Source organism: Rhopalosiphum maidis, chromosome 3 (assembly GCF_003676215.2).
Source record: "Rhopalosiphum maidis isolate BTI-1 chromosome 3, ASM367621v3, whole genome shotgun sequence".
Classification (NCBI taxonomy): domain Eukaryota; kingdom Metazoa; phylum Arthropoda; class Insecta; order Hemiptera; family Aphididae; genus Rhopalosiphum; species Rhopalosiphum maidis.
The window spans coordinates 58,653,136-58,668,283 of record NC_040879.1 but is presented as its reverse complement, the minus strand read 5'-3'; positions in this window follow the sequence as shown (position 1 = coordinate 58,668,283).

Below are 15,148 nucleotides of genomic sequence, written 5' to 3'. Positions count from 1 at the left end.
TGACAATTACACGCGAATAAAAGAAACGACTTAACACAAACTGCAGTATAACCAACGTTTAGAACTTTAAATAATACATTTGAAATAATCAGTGGTTAAATATAATTTTTTTTTTTTTCATTATTGGTGATAACTAATAAGCTATTTCTGTAATATTGTGTTCGCGTTTCGGGGAAAGAACGATTTTAATAATAATAATAAATGATCGCGAACCGTTGAAGTTTATTCGTATCCGGGCCTTATCGTATAATATGATTATTATTTGTTACAATAACATATTTTACGATAATAGAAATGCGTAAAGCACTAAAGCGTATTATTATAAAATAATAGCAGACAAAATATCCGGTTAAATTTATAATCATATTTAAATATTACCAGATTACCTAACAACTTTGTTGAATCTTTACTTCATTATTTGGATTTCGTAAATACAAATTTATAATTTTAATAAAATATATAATATATTAAAATTGTATTTATATATTTTATTTTATTAATTATTATTAAAATATATTATAATATATTATATATAATAAACTTACATATAATTTCTTAAAGCAATAATAGGTACGCATTAGTATTTAGTTCATGACCATCATACACATAACAATATTGATATACAACACAAAATATAAAATTGTATTACTTCACATATTCATAATAATAGAGTTTATATATAGTTCATTTACCGATGAATCTATGAAAGGTTTAATATAACTATATAAGTATCGATTGACGATTATGCTAAAATATACGGATTTGTCTAGTAAATCATGATAATTTTTAGTTATTTAATTTAAAAAAAAAAAAATATGATATTTTAAATAAAGTTTAAAAATGTTACTACTATTGGTGAGAGTGAGGGATTAGGAATTATGACAGGGGGGCTAAAATTAATATTGGGGGCTAAGTCCCCCCAAGTTTCTTTCTAGTTACGCCTACGACTGCTTATTATACGCATGTTTTTCGATTTAGGTATATTATTTGTTGATATGCACCGGTCGCACGATTTTGTACTGAATATTAATTATACTTCAATACCTACCCAGTCTTCACGTCTTTCTACACATTATAATATATTTACACATTTATAATTATATATTTTATAGAAATGTTCTTGAGTCTGTGTACATTTTATAAATTATTATTATTTAATATTATTATTTCATTAATGATTATTAATTATTATAGTACCTATTGTGCATATTTATGTAGTTTGTAATTTTGAGGGGCCACATTTTACTGAAAAAAAAACTGTAGGTCAGCTGACCTACCAAACCCTCCACTGGGTCCACCCCTGAGTCTACAATGTTAAATACAAAATAAATTATCGTGTATATAATAGACTATAACGGAATACGAAGTTTGAATACTCGGTTTTTTTATTACAGAATTACATACCTCGAGCTCGAAGAAAGCGAATATCCGCGAATTTTAAACCAATGTATATCACAATTATTTGAACGTATCTATATTCGTATCTATAGTCACAAGTCACTTAGGTATACCAGGTGGATACTTATATAGTCTATACTGTCTATACTTAATTAAACTATATACCAGCTGATAACTTCAGCCTCCTGAAACGATTACTTTTTTGAAATTGTTTCGATCAATAATGTATCATTTAAACACCAAACATATCCGTCCATAAAAATCATTTAAATCGCATAATTCGGTAGAACTTCATCAGCAGAGTTCAGGTATATAACAGATTGAATAAAAAAATCGCCTAACGTTATGAAAATATAATATTATTAAGTAGGTAACATTAATATTTTAGGTACCTATAATAAACGTACCTACCAACCAAGTACCAACTGCTCTCTGTGTCGACGTCTAAATCGTGCCAGTATTATTATACTTATGTAACCCGGAAGTCGCATCATCAACATCAATCATGGCTTTAAATATTAATTAAAACATATACATTGACGGGAATCGGTAACCCGAAGGCCGTATACGGCCACCAAAACATATTTTTGAGGCCCTCGAGTTTATTTAAAATTTTTTATTTTATATTTCAAATTGTAAACGGGTAAATATAAAATTAATATATCAATTCAATATTCCTGGCTATAATATTTTTGAAATGTAAGTGTGCTATGAGCTTACCTATCTCAGTAATTGATGTCGAGTTTCTAATCTAATTATATATATAAATATAATATGTATATTATATAGGTACCTCCTACATATAGTAATATTATACTTGGTGGTGACATACGATTGGATTACATCGATTACGACAAAATGTGTTTCTGGTTGTCGATATTTTAAAAGTTTTTGTAGGTTGTAGTTATAAGCCTATAATTATATTTACCTATGTTTTTATTGTTTTCAGTGCAGCTTGTTTTTATACTCGCCGACGAAAAGACATCGTTTGATAAGGTTTAAATTAAATAATCTGAAGTATATTATAAATTATAATTATCGCAATTTAATGTAAAAAAAAAAAAAAAACGTAAAATAGGTACTTATATGCAATGAACGCCGTTTAGGTATATTCGACGAATCCCGGACCGATTTATATTATATTTCTTTTCGTAAATAAAGATAAACTATAATATTATGTTTAATTCGGCGATTCACGATTTCGCATTACACTGGCGGAGTACGATTACGTGCGTTTTACCTTTTTAGGTATACGATTGCGCGCAGTGCCAGAATAACAAAGAACATGATTTTAACTATTCAAAGGCGTACGATTGCGCGTGAAATTGAGCGCGACGTTGCCAAATTTTTTATTAAACAAAAATTAAGTTATATCATAATTATTTTTAATATTTAAATACAGATACAAATATATTCATTCAGAAACTAAGAATGTTATAATATTAAAAAATGTTATTGTATAGTTATTAGAGAAAAAAAATTATTATTTAAAAAAAATTATCGTTAAAAATATATTGTTAAATTTACGTAAATAATACAAAATAAAAAAAAGTTAATTATTCAAAAAAATGGACAAATTACATTTAATATAATATTTAAATTTTAAATTTAATTTTAAAGCTCCGATACCTATTTCCAACTATGGCCAAATAATTAAGTAAATCTTCTGGTGTTTTATTATTGATATACCTTATGTTTTTGTTCAATTACAAATGTAAGAAGTATGAAACAAATCAAATGCGATATCATTCAATTTTTATATCAAGAAAAACAATTGTACCTACTTATTTTGACTGATTTGACTATTTTTGTATTATTTTATTGTTACTTCAATAATAGAGTATATATATATATATATATATATACATATATTTATGAATAAAAACCAAACTACAATATTATTTACGACAGAATTGATACATATTTTTCTATAAAATTTATTTTGAAAGCGTTCTTTTAAAATTTTTTTATTCAGAAATTACTTGTAGGTACTAGGTTAGGTTTACAGTTACAAATTGTTAACCAATAATAAAATATGTTCATAATTGTCTATCTACAGTCGATTATACAATGCAGAAAAACTCTCAACAAATCTTTAACCAATAGATGTCTAAAATTGTCTATCTACAATCTATTATAAAATGTCTAAGAATAATCTACTAATAGCCATTTAAAATTATTTACATACAGTGGCGTATTTTCAATTTTTTTCTAGGGGGGGGTATAATAAATCCGACAAAAAATGTATTTAATTTATCAATATTGGGCGACAAAGAACGTTTTTTTGTTGTATGTGGTTCAAGAATTTATAATATTGGAAATTCGACTGTCTAATCTGATAAACACGCAACTGGTGCAATAATAAATGATTTCAATGAACTTTGTTTTATTTTTTTATTTGAAGACATATTTATTTCAATTCCAAACAATAAATAGATACAAGTATAAAAATATAAAAAAAAAATAAAAAATAAATTTAAAAGTATTTATTAAATAATTATTAAATGTTAGGTTTTGTCAAATATGTTTTTATAATATCACAAATCAGACACCAATTTATTTAAAAATAAATATTCTGTATTAACTCATTTTATACAAAAGGTTGGTTAAAAAAAAAAAACCATTGTATTTGACGATTTGCAAGATGATTTTATGCAATACCTATGCATTTTGCATTTTCTATCAGAGACATTTATGAACGACACATCACAGACTTAGAGTACAGATAAAGCTACAGATAGATTTTTAAAGAAAAAATAATATGGTATTGTATTTAAAAGTTTAGTATATAATATAGGTTATACGAACATTAAAGTATGCCTCGTAGCTCGTAGTTGAATATTAATAATTTATTCTCAGTACACGTTGACAATTAATATTATTTCGATAGCAGTTTAATATGTTGTCAACTTTGTGTTAATACGTAAAAAAAATGAAATGTTAAAATTGTAGAAATATGACATTATGACAACAGTCGTCCATATCACTCGCTAATCTCTGGACAGAAAATAAATATTACGTAGGTAAACATGGTCTTTAATGAATACTAATTGGCCCTAATTGTATTAAATCAGGCCCTACTAATTGGCAATTAATACATAAAATACAAGGAGAAGTTTAGTTACGCGCGGCGGAGGGTTTTTGAGTGTTCGACCGCGTCCGTTGGCTAATTTTAAGCTATATTTTATATAAATATTTTATTCACGAAAAAACTGCATTGTCCGCGAGTGTCTACATAAATCGGGGTTTGCAAATATGTAAGAATTTTTATTTTATTATTTTTTAGAGGTTCTGGAGGGGGGGTTCCAGTACCCCTGGACCACCTTTCCGTAAATAGGCCACTGTCTACATAAAGTATTTTTCATAACGTCTAGCTGACATTGTATTAAAATATGTTATATACCATTTCATTTGTGTGTATATAGACTGTAGACGTTTAGTATACCTATAATAGATTATATTATTTAAATTATTTCGCTTAAATCGTTAATTTTTTAAAATTTAAAATTTTGTAAAAATTTAAAAATTATATTGCAATATCTATTCAATAAAATGTATGCAAATAAATTATGATTTGCATAATTCAATATAATCATTACATTTATTTATGTTTACTTCTTTAACATATCTAAAACTATACCTGCAATCTGCATTCAACATTGTCGATAATTTCCATTTGTCATTTGTTTCTACATAATTCAAAAAATGTTTAAGGTAAAAACTTAAAATAATTAAGAAATATAAAATAATTGTCATTTCACATTTGTACACAATTTAAAAAATTTAAAATAATTTATGACATTGATACCATGGTAAACTGCCACTATTATTAACTTTTAGTCTTAAGTCAAAAACCGGCGGGTCATAGAGCTAAACTTCCATTGTAAACACATTCGTAGTAGAAAACTAAAAACTAATTTAAAATTTAAATATTTTATAAAAATATAGTTTATAATATAGGTAGTATTATACAAAATAATAATAAATGTAAGTGCATAACGGCACTAAATAAAAATTTAAGTACGTATCAAGGCTTACAATTGTGTGCAGTAGAACACACTATGTCCAGTAGCAAATTTAAAAGTGTGCAGTATGGTTTTTGGCTTTTATAAATTTTGATTTGATTAATATTTAATACTGGTTATTGAAAATTACTAATTAGCATATATTATATTCATTTAAAATTGGTCCATTTCTACAATGGAAATTTTCAATTTTTTTTTCATTCGATTATGCTGCGTTAGTACTGTTTATTTTACTTGTCTTCTACGTTAACACCGTCTGCCGGTAACGACATTTTACTGCATGACGACGGGATGTTGTAGTAGTGTACCAATCTACGTTAGCAGAACTGTTGTATAACTGTCGTAGTCACAATGTTAATTACTAATTATATTATCAAAGATAATATGACATATGAATATAATCTGTGATATAGATATAATATAGGTTATAGGTATATAAAAATGATTAAAACTGCCAATACCGGATAGCTGATAAATAAGGTTGTGAATTTGTAGGAAAGTGCATTTTTATTTTTGATAATTGTGAAACGTATATTTGTAAGTATATAAATTGAATTATATAACAAAAAATTCATTAACCAAACTTTTATTTTGCAATTTTTTACGTTTTTAATTTTTTAGGTAATTTCTTTGCCTTTTTATGTCATATTTTCCTTTTTAGTCCATTTTTTGGTATTTTTAATTCAATTCCATTAATTAACATCTTTGAAAACCTTTTAAAAAATTTATAAAAATGTTTCCGGCAAATAGCATTATTAAAGAATCAATAAATTTCAAAATTTAAATTCAAATTATTCAAATTTTATTAAATAAATACATTTTTATGCGTATAATAATATACTAATATCAATATAAATATAAAAATTAAAAACAATTTTAAGTGAATTTTGTACTATAATTGTTCACATTTCTTAGATTGTATTTATTATAACTAATTATTAATAAATATCAAAAATAATTATGCAACAAAGTTATATGTGGCATGTGCACTGTGCACTAGCTAGGTCTATGTTTATTATTTTAAAATATTTTGATGTGTGGAATAAGGTGTGCAGTAGTAGAATACCCTAATTTTAGGCCCTGGTACGTATAATAAGTAAAAACTAGGGCTGGGATTTATATGTAATAAAAACCAAAAAATATGTACATTTATAATATATATGGTTATACACATATATTATATGTAAGTTAAAATGGCCTAAATATGTAGTATAAAATAAAAAATATGTATTAAGAAAAATTTTAAATTATGTTAACGTGCATGTAAAATTTAAATTAAATTCTAAATAATTTTTGAATAATTTACAATTAATTATTTTTAATTTCATTTCCAATCAATTTAATTTAAAAAATATAAAATATAAAGTTATTTTCACAATCACGCGAACGTTAGTACTGATACTGTTGAAAATTTGTAAATATATTTTGTTTAATAATTATTGAACACAAAGTATAATCTAAGATCATTAATGTATAGTTATGAATCAGAAACAAATAAGATAAACTTTAATCAAGTTATGACTATAATAGTAGAATATTTTAAGTTGCTGCAGAAATATTTTTTTAGAATTATGAGAAAATAACAAAAATTGTACGATGATAAATCGTTGTTTTCGTTTATATATCTAATTTCGTCATAATTTAATCTTCAAACGTTCGCAAAAAATAAATTTATCTATGTAGCTTATTCTTAACACTAGTATTATTTATTTTGAACAGAAAATCCTTTGAGGAATTCCGTTTTAAATTTTCAAGCAGTGGCGTATTTAGGGGGTGGCCAAATGGGCCTGGTGGCAAGTGCCCACCCACATTTTTAATATAAGTCCGATGCTCAATAAAAAATGAAAACATGATTTAAAGTTAGATAAAAATTGTTTTGATTAGATTAGATAAATATTTCAATAAAAATGTAAGATTCGAATATTTAAAGAGAAATTGTGGGTTTTTTTATATTATACAGTATATATTGTATTCTAAATATTGTTTTTGTTTTCATAACTTTTTCTATTACATTATTACAATTATTTTTAGGTAAGCTACCATTTATTATAAAATATTGAAATTAGTCATTTAGAATAAAAATACTAAAACTTAAATAGATCAAATTATAATATGGGAGGGGGTAAAACCATTCTGATCTTAACTTTTGTGGCCCATCTACAAAAAAGTTCTGGACAGTCACTGTCCGCCACTGTTTTCAAGTCGTATGTATGGAATCAATAATTAAAACTTAGAAGTCTTATGATTATTAAATCACAAAATATTTAGCGATGGTAAAGATGGCAACAATATCTTAATATACTATTAATATATAAATAACTTTCTACTAAATTTTTGAAATTCCTATTTCACTGAAAGTAAATAGATTTTTTAATCTAATTTAATTGAGGAACATAGATAATAGGTTTAAAGTTGTTAGTGAATATTGACATATTATTATACATTAATATGATCAATCAACAATTATTTTGTATTCGTAAACAATGTCAACACTTTTTGACGGTCAGTTTCACAAATCGAATCTAAAATTACACACTCGTACAAAATAAAAATAAAAAATATTATGCAATACAATATTTATATAAAAAATAAAATTATATGATACTTACCAATATTTTGCGGTTTAATAAAAACTATGGGTACCTATGTAAAATGTTTTTACGTAATATTAATGATACGTACAGAGCAAATTTTGAAATGTGTCTGACACTTAGATAGGTCACTAATCTAACCTAACCTGCATCAATTTGATAGTAGACTACGATCAAAACAAACAATTTTCGAAATACATATACATGGTTGTTGTATACAGCAGATGGTAGAATAAAATAATACGTGCAAGCGTTTCGTATGGTGGGGCATATTTTACCTACATAATATGTTCGAAAGCGTTCAGATCTCGTAGAGAATTATCTGATCACTGCAGTGGCCTTTGGCTTAAAAAGCTTTCTAAGATTTGAAAAACTAGTCTGGTGCAGTGGTGCTACTAATTATCGTGCTCACAAAAAATTTAAACATGTATATAATATATATATATTGATATTAACCAATCGCACTAGGCGATTTTATTATATATACTTTAAAAATTAAAACGTATACATATTATATATTATATAATAACCATTTCTGACCTTCAGAATATAAAAAATATAATATGTTTTTACGTTTCTATTCCGTTATTAAGAGGACGCCATACCCGCATGTGTTGTCTCTGTCTTACTAACGTACATCCTAACAAAAAGTGAGTTATGGACGTTTTAAAGTTGTAATATTTTGCATAGGTGTAACTCACTTACAAATAATAATATCATTAAAAACATATGTAATTGTTCAGGTAATATTCTTACCTTTAAATTTGATAATAAGTAAATTTACTCTTATATTAAAGCTAACATCACAAAATGTATTCTGCTAAACGAAAATTTGTTATGATGTACGTTAGTAAGACAGAGACAGCACATGCGGGTATGGCGTCTTCTTAACAGTTTATATGATTTTAAATTAAACAAAAAACCGATAGCGCGTTTAATACACGTTCAAGATATATCTGTATTGATTCTGTATAATGAAACAGCCAGTATTTTTTTTCGACGCGTGAAAAAAAATATATTTTTAAGAAAAAATGTTAAACTGACGGAGTGACGGCCGGATGTAGGTATTGTATACTCATTTATACATATGGGCAAATGGTATATATACGCACTATTATTTCGTGTGTTCGAAAATCGACCACCTCAGCAGGGTCTAATTTCAACACCGATGTAATATGGGACATATTTTGGCGAAGTCTGCAGTGGCGTCGCAGAGACGACGTTTTTGTTAACATTCTGTATAGACGCCAATGGACATATTATTACAATTTATATAACAATAATAAGTGGGTGGATGTTTTCTAATGTATTTCTCCGGTCAAAAATAATCAATAATGGATTTAATAATACAATATGTACGAATGTGGTATCTTTTAAATCGCATGCCCTTATATGGTGAAAAAGAAAATGTACATTCGATTATATTATATAGAGCGGAAATGCCGCGTTTATTATACATTTAGTATGGTTCAGTGAGTACCACTATATCTACCCATACTGTAACTACAGTCTACAGAAAAATTATAATGGATATATTTAAAATACGATAATAATATGATCGAACTACAGCCTATTTTAGCAACTGGCGTCTATTGTAATAATGGTACGACGTTTATGTTCTATATTTATATTAACTCGTGGGACAATGTTCGTCATAAAACAACCATAGGAGTAAATAACATATTTAAAGAATTTAGTAATATAAAACTTACTTTGAATATAAATAAAAATGTATTTGTTGCCTTTTCTATTTATAACTTATCTATTCCGTTCAATTACTTTATTACTCTTAAGTAAAAATATGTACTAATATGCAAAAAAAACGTTTTTAACAGGTTCTACATGTTATGAAATGCTAACATTTCTTACTCCCACCAAACAGCTACGTTTGTTAAAAATATGTTTAGCATAAAAATCCGGACTAATTATTACCTATATTTAAATTGTAATATAACGTTATTATACGCGATTTCGTAAAAAATTAAATTTCATACGCTCATAAAATGTTTTCTATATTGACGCTGGAATTTTTTGTTACACTTACTTGAAGAAACTTATGGATAACATTGTATTGAGTTTTTTAACCTTAGGTATAAATCACAAAATTTTATGAATTTTAAACTTCAAAATTCCTTGCAAGTTTTTGCAATTTTGATATATTTCATAAACATTTGAACTTTAAATTAGTTTAAATGCTTATAAACAAAAATTGTCACTAACGATTTTAGATTTTTTTTTACTACGATAAGTACAACTTATAATAAACCTTGTATTAAATTTTAAAGATTTTTTGGATTGCCAATTTTTTTATAGGCATTTCAAAAAATAAAAACTTAGAACAGTTGAAAATTTCAACTGTCTATAAATAGCTTAAAAATGTCAAAATATTTTGAAAATTTAATCGTAAATAGATAACAACAATATAAACATTTTGTGAACATTTTAAGTATTTTTAAATGATTCGTTTTTAAATTACAGCAAAATAATAAAATCGATTTTGTCGAAAACTGGTTATGCGTAAAAATGTCCGTTTTTCCTTTAAATTTTCAGACGTTTTCTTGACGCTCTTGGAAACTACTGAAAATTGTTTACTTTTGACCCCCCCCCCCCCAAAGTACCAACTAGTTTTAATTTTCTTTTCAAAGAGGGGCTGAAGTAAAAAATCAAAGCACTATTACTACTCCAAAACGTGATGACAGACAAAAATAATAAAAACACATCATTGTAAAATCAATATATTAAACGGAAGCACTTGTCGCGAACGGCTTCGGTCGCACTGCGAGAATTCGGACGGGCGATGGCACGAAGCGAAAGGGCTATATGCTTGACGCAAAAGCCGGAACAAAATACAAATAATAAATTGTGGTCACGGGACGTGTGCGGCACGACGATGAGTGCGAGAGCTCGGAATGCTCGGATGCGCGAAATCCAAGGACGGAATACGGCGATGACGCAACGGTTTGAGTAGGAAGTGGCTTTTTAGCATATTATAAGTATATCAACTCAAGCTATTTTGTTTTTAATTTTAAAATATTTAGTCATATAGGTATCAAGACTTTTATAGAAAATTGTGTTAGATTGTATTTATTATAGCTAATTATTAATAAATATCAAAAATAATTATGCATTTATGCAACGAAGTTATATGTGGCATATTTTGCATTGTGCACTAGGTCTATGTTTATTATTTTAAAATATTTTGATGTGTGAAATAAGGTGTGAAGTAGCAAGATACTCTAATTTTAGGCCCTTGTAAGGCAGATACTTGGTATATCTTAAATCGTGCTACCAAACAATAAGAATGCTTTAGGTCGAACCAGGGCCGGCGCAAGGGCAGTGCAACCGGTGCACCTGCACAGGGCCCTGCGGAAAAAAATCATTAATGAATAAATATTATAATTTAGAAAATATTACATTATTAATGAAAATATATTTTAAACTACAGTTGAATTAATAGTTTGGTGATATCTTAGAGAACAGTACTTGTGTGCTATATTTTTATTAATACTGTACTGGTGATTGACATAATAACTTATTAATATACTTTTAATAATATTATTATTATTGTATTTATAGTTTTAGCTATTATTGTTGATAAAAATAATTATGGGTATTTTCGTGGTGTCGGCTGTACATGCATTGATTAACTGAAGAGTATAAATAGATTATGTTGAATGTTGCCATGTTGATAATATTATTTTGATCTCATTACTTACTTGTGTCTACTGATATTATTGTTTCATTTATGAATTTATGATTTATCTGTCATTTGCGCTCACGCATTTCAAGTGTAGAGACACTCGAATAATATTATAATATATTAATATTTTTAAGTAATATTTAAGTAAGGTTAAGTAGTAATATTTAAGTAAATAAATGTATTGCATTTTAAATTATTTAAAAAGTAAAATTCTTATTATATTTTTGTATGTAATCTAGAGTGTATTATGACACTGTATTATGTGTTTATGACACTTATTAATATATAATATTGATGGGAGAGTAGTCACTTTCATTTTATGTCAGAATGTTTTAAAAGAATAAAACAATTAAATTAAATTAAAATAATAATAGTATATTTATAATCATTCTGCACGCCCGGCCCAACTCGGCAAAAGGGTGCAGACAGACTACTAGACCACTGATAGACATAAGACATGTTAAAAAACATAACTATTATAATCGATCTCTATTGTCATTTGTTGTCGTGGTCGGTCCGAATCGTCGGCCGACGCACTCCGACAACGTACACAAAATAATATAATAAAAATAGATCGAATTATATAAAAAGTCGCCGTGCGTCGTGTAGACCACGAAATTAATTAAGAACTATCTAAGAAGCACTATGTCACAAACAAGACTAACTGGACTTTCCACAATATCCATTGAAAAATATATAGCTGAAACTATCAATTATGACACACTTATAAATGATTTTGCAAACGAAAAGTCAAAAAAAAAATCGTTCTAAAATATATAATCAATAATAAATAATATAATATATTATTTTATTGTATACATTTATTTTATATATATAACTAAAAATAAAGAGTAAATATTAAAAATTAATATAATTAATTAAATAAAAATAATTAAATTATTTTATTTTAACTATTTTACACGGGGCCCCGCAATTTGTAGCGCCGGCCCTGGGTCGAACCATAAAATATAAACTAATAATCAAATTATAAAAAACAGTAAAAACACATAGACACGTATTAGCCCATAATAATTTTTAAAAAAAGCGTATAATGTCATGTACTTAACACTATTGTTAAGGACACTAAGACACACGTTAAAAAAGAGTACTGTCCTACGGAAAAGAGTACGTCTGGTCACCAATCACCATAGCACATACCACCGTTTACTGTAAGTAATTTTGTACCATTATTTCATTTTGAATAAACACATATACCGCGTAACCTTTCCCGTCCCACTTCCCAACATCACGCGAGACGTGTCCGATAACCGCGAATTTCCAAAAGTAGGATCGGGACTAGGCACCAACAGTGGAAGAAATTTGGCCACCGTGCTATTGACGGCGGCAGATAAGATGGAAGTGCGACTTGTTTACCTCCACTCGCGAAACGGAGTATTATATAATTATAGTCTGTGTACGATATTTATGTTATTGTGCTATCAGAGGTCGACCACCGCCGGAGAATACCGGGAAACATATTCTTAAAATATCTATTACAATATTAATATCGAGCCATGATACCGTGACAGTATGATTGTTTCTATTGCACTACTGACTCTGATTTCTGTGTTTGCCGTAGTGTAGTGCACCTAATCTCGTGTATGAAATAACTTGTTTGCTTAGTGTAAAATTAAATACAGTTATGATTTAATACTTAATATTACATAATACGATAATACATTATGGAAAGAACACCAAAGGGCTGAGCTGAAAAGCTTCGTTTAAAAAAACTGGTAAATTTGTAGGCTATTGCCAATGAGCCTAAACAAAATTTATTTTGAACTCATTCGTTGGTAAGTATAAATAATTGAGTATATTATACTTATATTATATCATATATTTTAATATTAAATTGCAGATTAAAATAAAATCTAATAATCTATAAAATATAATGTTTAACAGGTTTACTGAATTCATTTTTCTTTTAATATTATTAGTATACATCTAATTACTTTTTATTATTGTATTCCCAATATTTAGATGATTGTGTAACGCAACCAAAATACCAAAGTTGCTTAATTGTAGCTGTAAAAGAAAATTCTTTGGTGAGTTAACATTTTTGATTTATATATTACATATTATATTGTGTATACATTATTTAACTTAATTATTATTTTATTAGTAAGTACCTACATGTAAAATAATTTATTTCATAGTTGATTAATGATTTAAAAAATAATTAATTGTCAACAACTTTTTAGAAAAATAATGTTGAGGAATATATTTTATAATTATTATATGTTAACATTATTTCGTTTATTAAATAGTTACTTCATATTATTAAACAGTAATTTGAAATAAAAACTATTTATACCAGTTTAATTATATTTAATGATGAAAAAAAACTATTTATTATAAATTATTTTTAGATACATCAGTAAAAAAAAAAAAAATTAATTTTACAATATATATACTATGTAGGATATATTACATTTTAAGGAGAATCAAAATTAAATCACAGTATATCCAAAAATATAAATATTTAGTTAATAATTTGAGAACTAACAAAAAAGAAGAGGTAAAATGTTTTTGTACGCTAGGTAGGTGTGATAATGCTTTACGTTAGGGACAACTTGTTTTGCAGAACAGTTGGCCGATTGGGTCCTAGTCTGCCCCTGTATTTCTAATAAATACTTATTTTATTTATTTAAATTATAATTCTAAGTATAAAAATCTTTGTTTAGTGTTGGGTATAATTAATTATACGGTTCTTGACCACATGAGAAAATTGTAGTATGTGATAGTGATATCATGATAAACTAGGACCGTTACAATTAGCGTAAAATAATTCATGGTATTAGTAAAAATTAATTAACTAATATATATATATAGGTAGGTAACCCATAGTTTATTGAGTATCATATATTTAAGGTAATAACTTGAAAAATAAGTAATAGGTAATTGAGATTTGATTAGAGCAGAGTAAGGACAGCTATATCTAATACTAGATATTAGATATTATAATACAAAAGTATTCATGAATGAATGCTGACCTCAATTTAAAGATTAAGAGAACATATTATTATTTTTTTTTTTTTAATAGAGAATGGATTCAATGATCATCTTTAAAAAATAATTTGGATAATTACATTTAGTATGTATGACATTAAAATTTAATAAGAAATAACTAGTAAAATCATATTTTAAGAATTTGCAAATTATAAAATCAAATTGTCTATAAATCTAAAAATTCACAACAAATTGATTCATATAATACCTATTCCAAAGAATATTTAATAACTAACAAGCATAATTGGATTATTTTGTATGAATAATATAATATTAATAAAATTAATTAAATATATTCCTGAGTATGATATGTTTATTTGCAACGATTATCAATAATCAATATAGTATTAAAATCAACACACATTCACATCATTATACTAATATTTATCATTCTATAAATATGAAATATTTATCATTTGGTTTGT